Source organism: Gossypium hirsutum, chromosome D07 (assembly GCF_007990345.1).
Source record: "Gossypium hirsutum isolate 1008001.06 chromosome D07, Gossypium_hirsutum_v2.1, whole genome shotgun sequence".
NCBI classification, from domain to species: Eukaryota; Viridiplantae; Streptophyta; class Magnoliopsida; order Malvales; family Malvaceae; genus Gossypium; species Gossypium hirsutum.
This window is the reverse complement of record NC_053443.1, coordinates 46,694,402-46,703,241: the sequence shown is the minus strand read 5'-3', so window position 1 is coordinate 46,703,241 and position 8,840 is coordinate 46,694,402.

Genomic DNA, 8,840 nt, shown 5'->3' with positions numbered 1-8,840 from the left:
CCTTTACCCTGGCATAGCTTCATTGGCCAACAACTACTTAAAAATTAAGTCGGGTGCCCAACTTAGAAGATAATATTGCACAAGAACAATATAATCGTTGCAAGGTAAGGTTCTGCTTCGCCTTTGTTGATTTGCTGAAGTTAAACCTCCTTTAGGTACACTTCTAGAGAAGAGGAACCCAAATGGCGTGGCTTAATTCGATGTTGATAACTTTAAAGACCAGCTGGATGTCTCGGGGAAGCCTACTCAAATTGGAGGTTGGTCGTTTAGAGCCACTAATGATGTTGGTAGAATGATCACAGGCATGTTAGAGGAGCCTAAATGATTTTACTAAGTTCCTTGGTGGTTGCCCTAAGAGAAAGCTTTTAAGAAGCAAAATAAAGATACAACATTACTTATGCAAGCTTCTGTGAAGCATAGGGTATATGATCCTACCTCCTACAAAATGTTTAAAATGCGAAATGTGGCTCACTCAATGTTGCCTAATGACGTCGCTAGTTTTCCTCAAAACGAAGAGGTCCTCTAGGTACCTACTAATGTTCTTGATAACATTTTTCCAAATAAGGAGAATGGTTATCTAGATTAGGAGGTTAACAATGATAGTTACCTTGACTCAGTACCTTCGATGGTCAAAGAGGGCACGAGTCCTTTAGTCGTCAAGGAATCTTCTAAGGATTAAGGGTTTCGGTGTGCAGTGATGCTTCAATTATTATGATTAGGGTTGAATTTTGTTTTCCATCTACTTATCACTTTATGTCTTTTTGCAGATATGAAAATTGAAAGGTTTGATCGATACAACACTCCTCAAGAGTTGGATAAGAAGGATACCTTATTTGCAAAATGACAAAAAGTTGGCAATGGGGTTTGCACTTACTACTAGGCCAACCAAACAATGCCAATAACTACTCCTCTAGCCACTACTATGTAAATTATTGCTACTCCTAGCATCTTTACTACATTGATTGTCGATACTCCGCCCTCATCCATGTTTATTTCTCCATCACTACCCTGGTGACCCTTTTCGTACTAAGTCTAATTGAAAGCATTGATAAAGGTACTCCTCTAGAGACTCAACATCACAGGAAGATAAAGAGGTTGAGAAAATATAATTTTAATATGTCTCTGTTAGAAATTGGCCATCCATGTAGTAGCCCTTTCACTTGACGAGATGAAAAAGTGCAAGCCAAAATGGTAGACAGTGAAAGCCAAAGTGACGGGTAGTCCAAGTGCAAGCCAAAATGACGGATAGTCCAAAGTGCAAGCCAAAATGATGGACACTACAAGCTAAAGTGGCAGACAATCCAAGTGCAAGCCAAATTGGTGGACAGTCCAAAGTGCAAGCCAAAATGGTGGGCAGTCCAAGAATTCGCAAACATGATGAGTAGTCTAACAGTGTAACGACCCGATAGTCAGGGGTGTCAAAAAGTGTATTCCCGAGACTCCGTTTCCGTAAATCGGACTCGTAAATATTTTTAATAAATATTTACGAAGTTAGTTGTGTAGTTAATTAGGCTTATGTCAAGCTTGAGATTATGATTGATGTATATGCTTATGTCTGGTATTATACAAATGAAACGGTAAGTTCATAATTGAAATGTGATATGATGAAAAAAGGATTGATAAGTTGAATAATGTACTTATATATGAGAAATTACGTATGTTATGGTTGAACTTACCTATGTTATGAATAAATATATCAATTAGTTAATTGATGTTGTTATTTAAGTTTATATTTAGTAAATAGAATGGAAAATAAGTAAATGAAGTTATTCGTAGTTTTATGAAAAGATTAATGATGATGTATAATGTTTATAAAATCCTATTAAGTTAGAAATGAATATATATGATGTTGATAGACTTACTCATTTATGAGTTGGTGGTTATGTAGTTGATAAATCTTGAGGCATTGGTATAGCTTTATATTTAATATATGAAGTTTATTATTGAATTGGAATATTATGTTTAAAGTTTGTACGAGCTTACTAAGCATTCATTGCTTACGTAGTTGTTTATCCTTTATTTCACATATTATCGGAAGCTCGATTGGGTTGGAAGCTTTTCGGAGTTATATCACACTATCCATCAGTTGTATCGGTACTTTCGGATGTTTTGATTTTGCTTATAATGGCATGTATATGTTATTTTGGATAAATGTTGGCCTATATGTGTTTTGTTGAGATAAGCCACTTATTTGACTTGTGTTTTGGTATTTTGGTATGTGCATAATTTACCTTATAATGTTGATGTGTGGAATGATTTGTGGTTGAATGATGAGAGGTAAAATAGTAGTTGAATATGCATATGAGGTATGTTTTATAACTTGGTGTGATTTGATACTATGCTATAGTAAGTGTATATGTATTTGATGCTATTGAATAAATGATACAATTGGTACCAAATGTTAAGTTTTGGTAAATGACTTACATGTTGTGTGTTAATGCAATTATACATAAAAGTTGGTTGATTTATTGGTTCATGGATTACATGATTAAAAATATTTATAATTGTCATTTGAGGTGCCTAAGGACATATTGGTTGTATATGTGAATATACTATATGTTTAAGACTTGATTTTGCTTGTTTTGGATGCCATAATATGGCTTATATGCATAATGTTGATTGTAGGCTGACACCAAATTGGGTGAGAAATATGGCTTGTAAAATGACCTATATTCGTACACATAGGCAGAGACACGGGCGTGTGTTTCAACCGTGTGTGACACACAGCCAGCTGACACGCCCGTGTGTTCCTTGTATCTTTTAAGAATGCAAGTCAGTATGCTCACATGACCTAGTACACGGGCATGTGACTTGGCCATGTGACCAAGTCAGAGAGTTACACGGGTACGGACATGGGCTAGGACATGGCCGTGTGTCCCTAATTCGAATATCCACACGGCCTGAAACAGGGCATGTCTATTGACCGTGTGAGTCACATGGCCTGGCCACACGGCCGTGTGACCCCTACAGCTTTAAAAACTTTTAATGTATTCTGAAAAATTTTATGAGTTTCTGAATTAGTCCTGACTTGTTCCTAACGCGTATTTTGGGCCTCGAGGGCTCGAATAAGGGATAGTATGTATGAGTTTGATTAGTTTCTAACATGAATGTTATGGTATATGAAATGTTGAAATTTCTGTCTATTTGATCTGTAAACTCCGGTAATGCTCCGTAACCCGGTTCCAGTGAGGGATACGGGTTGGAGGTGTTACAAACTGCGAGCTGTCCTGCGATAAGTAGAACTGTGAGCTACAAGCCACATATAACATGAGAATGTTTTTTATGCACGTTACCAATGACGAGTGTGTGTTCATTTTTTAGTTTTGAATAAAACCAAATCTTAGTTGTTAAGATTTGTGATGTGTTTAGATGCTGAATGACATGTTTAGTTAATTTATTTTGTGTACAAGCAATGTTTGTCGAGTTTCAAGTCTGTTTTAGTGGGATTAGTTGAGTTTTTGGTGAGGAAAAACTCTTATATATTGTATAACTTGTAAATTGAAAATTGATGAAAAAAGTAAAGAAGTGAAAATATATCAAGTTAGATTTGATTGCTAACTCTCGTTCTTCTTCATTTGCTCAAAATCCCAACAAGTGGTATTAAAGCCTTTGATCTTTGAGAGTAATTTTTCCTTCGTGTTATTGCAAAATGTCTTCAACAAGTTTTTCACCTCCTCCACCACTTGTGTTTAATGGTGAAAACTACCATATTTGGGTAGTAAAGATGAAGAACAACCTTCAGGCTTTTGACTTGTGAGAGGTAGTGAATGCCGATATTGAGCCACCACCGTTGAGGTCAAATCCTACCATAGTATAGATCAGACAACATAGTGATGATCGTGCTAAGAAATACAAGGCGATGTCATGCATATAAAGTGGTGTTTCAAATGTGATTTTCACCAAGATCATGGCATGTGAGACTCCCAAAAAGCTTTGGATAAGCAAAAGGAGGAGTTTTAAGGTTCGGATAAGACCAAACAACAACAGTTCATTATTCTCTAGAGAGATTTTGAGAACTTGAAGATGAGGGAGGCTAAAATAGTGAAGCAATATGTAGACAAAATCATGGCAGTGGTCAATAGCATTAGATTGTTTGGAGACCAGTTCAGTGATAGTAGGGTGGTTGAGAAAGTCATAACCACACTTCTAGAGAAGTATGAATCAAAGATTTCCTCTCTTGAAGACTCGAGGGACCTGCTAGCAATTTCTCTACCAGAGTTGATCAATATACTATATGTTGAAGAATAGGGGCACGCTGAAGGAACCTTTCAAGTGAGAAACAAGGAAGGCTTGAGCCCCTCAAAAAAAAAAAGCCTGGACAAACAAAAAAGAGAAGAGTTGGAAAGATGGTGGCAAGGAAAAATATCCACCATGCTCTCATTGCAAGAAGACCAATCACCTGAAGAGGTATTATTGGTTCAGGCCAGATATTTAATGTAAAAGTTGTAAACAATTTGGTCATATAGAGAAGGTATGAAAGAATAAGGGGCAACAACAACAACAACAACAACAACAGAACCATATTCAAGCTTAGGTTGCTGATGAAAGTTAAGCTCAAGTGGAACATTTGCTCACTGCCTCTTGTTTTGTTTCAAGTAGCAACGTCAACAAGAGTTGGTTAATTGACAATGGTTGTACAAATTACATGACTTTAGATGAAAGCATCTTTAAGCAGATTGACATAAGTTGCATTTCAAAAGTCAGAATTAGAAATGGTCAGTTTATTCAGGCTAAAAGAAAAGGAGATGTGCTGATCAGCACTCCAACAGGTACTAAAATAATTACAGATGTGTTTTTAGTTCCTGAGTTAGATCATAATCTCCTTAGCATTAGTCATTTACTTGAGAAGAAATACAATGTTTTTTTTAAAGATAGATGTTGTACTATATTTGATTCACTGGGACAAGAAGTTGTGACAGTCTCAATGAATAATAGAAGTTTTATGCTGGATTGAAACTTTGTGGCCTTGAGAGCTTATACCAGTTCAGTGGATAAATCACATATTAGTCAAATAGATTTGGTTGAAAAGATGACTAAAGTTGAAAATGAAGTTGAAGATGAAGACTTTAATGACCTTTTTATTAAAGGCACAAGACCTATTATTGAAGCTTACCATAGATGTGATTTGTCATTGTTGGAGCATGCAAATTTTAAAGAAGTTGCATGAGAAACCAAATCGATGTTTGCAACATGGAAGCCAGTAAGGAGTGTTAGAAATTGGTCATCCATACAACAGCTCACTTGACAAGATGCAGAAGTGCATGCCAAAATAGAGGACAGTGCAAACCAAAGTGGTTGACAACCTAAATGTAAGCCAAAATGGCGGATGGTCCAAAGTGCAAATCAAAATGACGAACAGTGCAAGCCAAAGTGGCGGATAACCCTGTAACACTCACGCTTGACTTGATCTCTGAATCCGGGTATGGTATATCACAATGTAAGACCATTTGGGTTTAACAAAACACTTTGAAATTTTTTAAAAGTTTTGAGGTCTCGACGTATACCCTAGTATAATAAATAAAATAGTAATACACTAATAGAAATGTGTTTAAACAAACATCTGGCAGAGGCCTTATAAAATTTTATAGGGTTATATAAAATGTAAGATGGGTTATTCCTATACAATAGCTTCAAGTGCATCATTGGTGGTTAAAACAACATTCAAAAATCATTTGGCGTATAAGCCAACAATACAATCTCATGAAACATAATATATTAGATTAAGCACATACATCAAGAGTTTATAAAGATTCTCATTAATTGTATCTTGACAAAAGTGGTAGAACATATACAAGTCGATTACTAAGTAGATCTATACGCCAACCCCAAAAGGTCATGCATGATACAAAAATTTGACAAGTAGCTCACTATTGACAGCAACTTTGGCGTAGTCCTTTACAACAAAATTACTTCCATCTACCAACACACCTGAGAAGGAAAAGATAACAGAGTAAGTTTATATGAACTTAGTGAGTTCCATAAATAAAGGAAATACAACAATATACAGAGATATTTCTGGTAGATGAGCATTTATACCCATGATAAAACTTAACCTTTCAGAGAAGTTTAGTCGTACTATTCACAATACGCCCAATGACATTCACATATCTCAGACAAACCCAACATGCCAAATTAACAAGATACATTGGCGGTCACTATCTGCCAACTTAACCATAAATTACACAACTAAACGATTTACACATACAACCCTAAGTGTAGTATATTAGTCTAAGTACACTTGTAATTTTTCTGAACAGATTGATTAATAAAATTATTCATGAATTAAATTAATATACTTTGAATTATTGTCCTCACATGGTTTTTGCAGGCAAAGAAAAATAAAAGCAAATGTTGCTCATTGGTTGTCTGAATGTTTAACTAATACTAAGCAGTATTACGTGGTCGAATTGTAGTACAAAAAGACAACTTGTATTAGTAGACGAACCTAAACATGTCCTTAGTCTAATAAAAAAATGAGCAAACCGATTGAAAGACTAATATGTCCTCTATCAAGTCCAACTGGGGAGATCCCTTATCTTGGGCAACGGAGTGGATGATTCCTAAAAGATAGAGACATAGATGTACCTGACTAGACTAACAATACATTGGACAGAACCCAAGCAGAATAGATCCTGGATCTGTTTATGGATTTATTCACTTGTGGCGTTCATATTGTGGCATACCTAAATCCTGAGTGAATGGCGGACTATGTATGCTTGACTCGTACACTTTAGTGTAAGTAAAAGCCTGAGTTCAAATAGATAAGGAATTGAAAGATGGTGCGTTGGGTGTACGACTTTTCTAGTATGTAGCATCATTCACAACAATGGAATTTATAGCCCAAAACATGGGTAAATGATATCCTCCCATTCTCATTACATGGTTGGTGAAAAGTAAATGTGGTCACGGGTTGTCTGTCTTTGTGATGGATGACTTGATCACTATTTGATAGTGATTGAATTTTCATGAAGGAAGATGTAATGGTTACTATGAGATTAAGTAGGATCATATTGAGAGAATGGATATTATCTCAAAGAGATCAATGATATCCTATGAGGGTAACACACTAATGACAAGGTCGTTGGATAAGCACTAAGTACTTGCTTTCGTAATGGTATGTCGTTTGGGAGAGTTTAGTCACGATACTATAGTGGAATGATTTCCTGACTAAATGAGTTTATAATTAATAGGCGAAAAGTCGCAACTTAATTATAAATCATTTGAGCCTTAACTTCATATGTCCAATCAGTCCCTCTGGTAGCTTATTGAAACTAGAAATGAAATGCGTGTTTGAATAAAAATGAACAGAATGAATAGAAAAAGAGAAATGGGAAACATTTAGGAATGATTATGGTTTTCTCCAAAATGGAGAAATGAAATTATTTGGAAATGAATGTAGGTTTCAAAAAATGAAAATGGAAATTTGCAATCTTATATAAAATTACTTTAAAAAATGATGTAAGAATGAGTTTATGTTTTTAGACTATTTTGAAGCCCGAATATGAAACTAAATCATTCGGTCATAGTGAATATGTTGAGTTGTAACATATTGAACTAATTTTCTCAAAACTTTACCGGGGGTAAAGTCATCAAAATTTTATTGAGGTAAAATTGGAGTAAGAAAATTATTTAATGTGTATATATTAATGTTTATTTCAAGAAATAGGAAAACTGAATCGGGTTGGATCATAATATTACAAAGTCCTAAGTCAAAAAGGCCCAAGAAGTACTCGTAATTTGACCCGAGGTGAGAAAGGCTCAAAACCCCTTATATAACATGAAGAGGGTAGCAACTCTAGTAGAAATACAAGGATGAGTTGTTCACCCCTCTCCTACTTTACCTAGGAAGTTGTTTTTCTATTCATAATAAACATCTACAACTTTATAAGGGTTCTACATTCTCTTCCTATAAATAGATAGTATCGGTAGAGCCATTAACAGGACTTTTGAGATATTGTTATTCTACCGAAAAATAGAGAGAATTTATTCTCAACTTATATACATATTTTTCATAATAACAGTTTTATCTATTTCTATTAAAGAAGAGAGAATTTCTATTTTCACCCCAAAAAGAAACATTTTTCTAGTTTTGTGTTTTGATTCAATTGGTTCGAGCCCACACTCGAAATAGTTCATGGTATGAGAATAGTAGAGAAGATCGTTTGATTAAAATTCAGAAAACATCAAGATTCCGCTTATCCAAAAACACATGTACGAATTCGGTTAAGGTTTATTGCTATAAATATCACAAACCAGGTCGATTTTTAAAATTTTAATTTTTAACTGTGCAAGAAAACCGTTTTTAAATTAAAATTTTTTCAACAAACACATCCTTGTGCCAGCCTCAAACCCAAAATTCAGAATTAGACGCATTCATATGCACAAACATCCTTAACTCCTCATATCATTTATGTTCATTTAAGCATGTTTTCTTGTGATCTGCCAGTCCGGTTTGCAATATAGTTTTCCTACCGAAGGCATCATAAACATATCTTCTTCTCCTCCATCACACATCATAGTTCACATATAGATGATACTGAGCTTGTACAGCAAGGAGGGTGTACATCGACATATGAACAGACCAATTAACCAAACACCACAAAATTACATTATTATGAAGAAATAATTACCTTGCACAATTTATATCGCAAAATAATTTGTATCACATGAAAGTAAAAAGGAACTCACTAGAAAATCTAACACAATAATCTATTCAGTAAGTCCTTTCCCCTTGTTGCTTAAACATTCGTTAGCTTATTGAGCTAAAAGAGAGACAAATAGATCTATAGATCATCAAACTATTAACATTTGACATGCATGCCTAAATCGGTAACATGCAA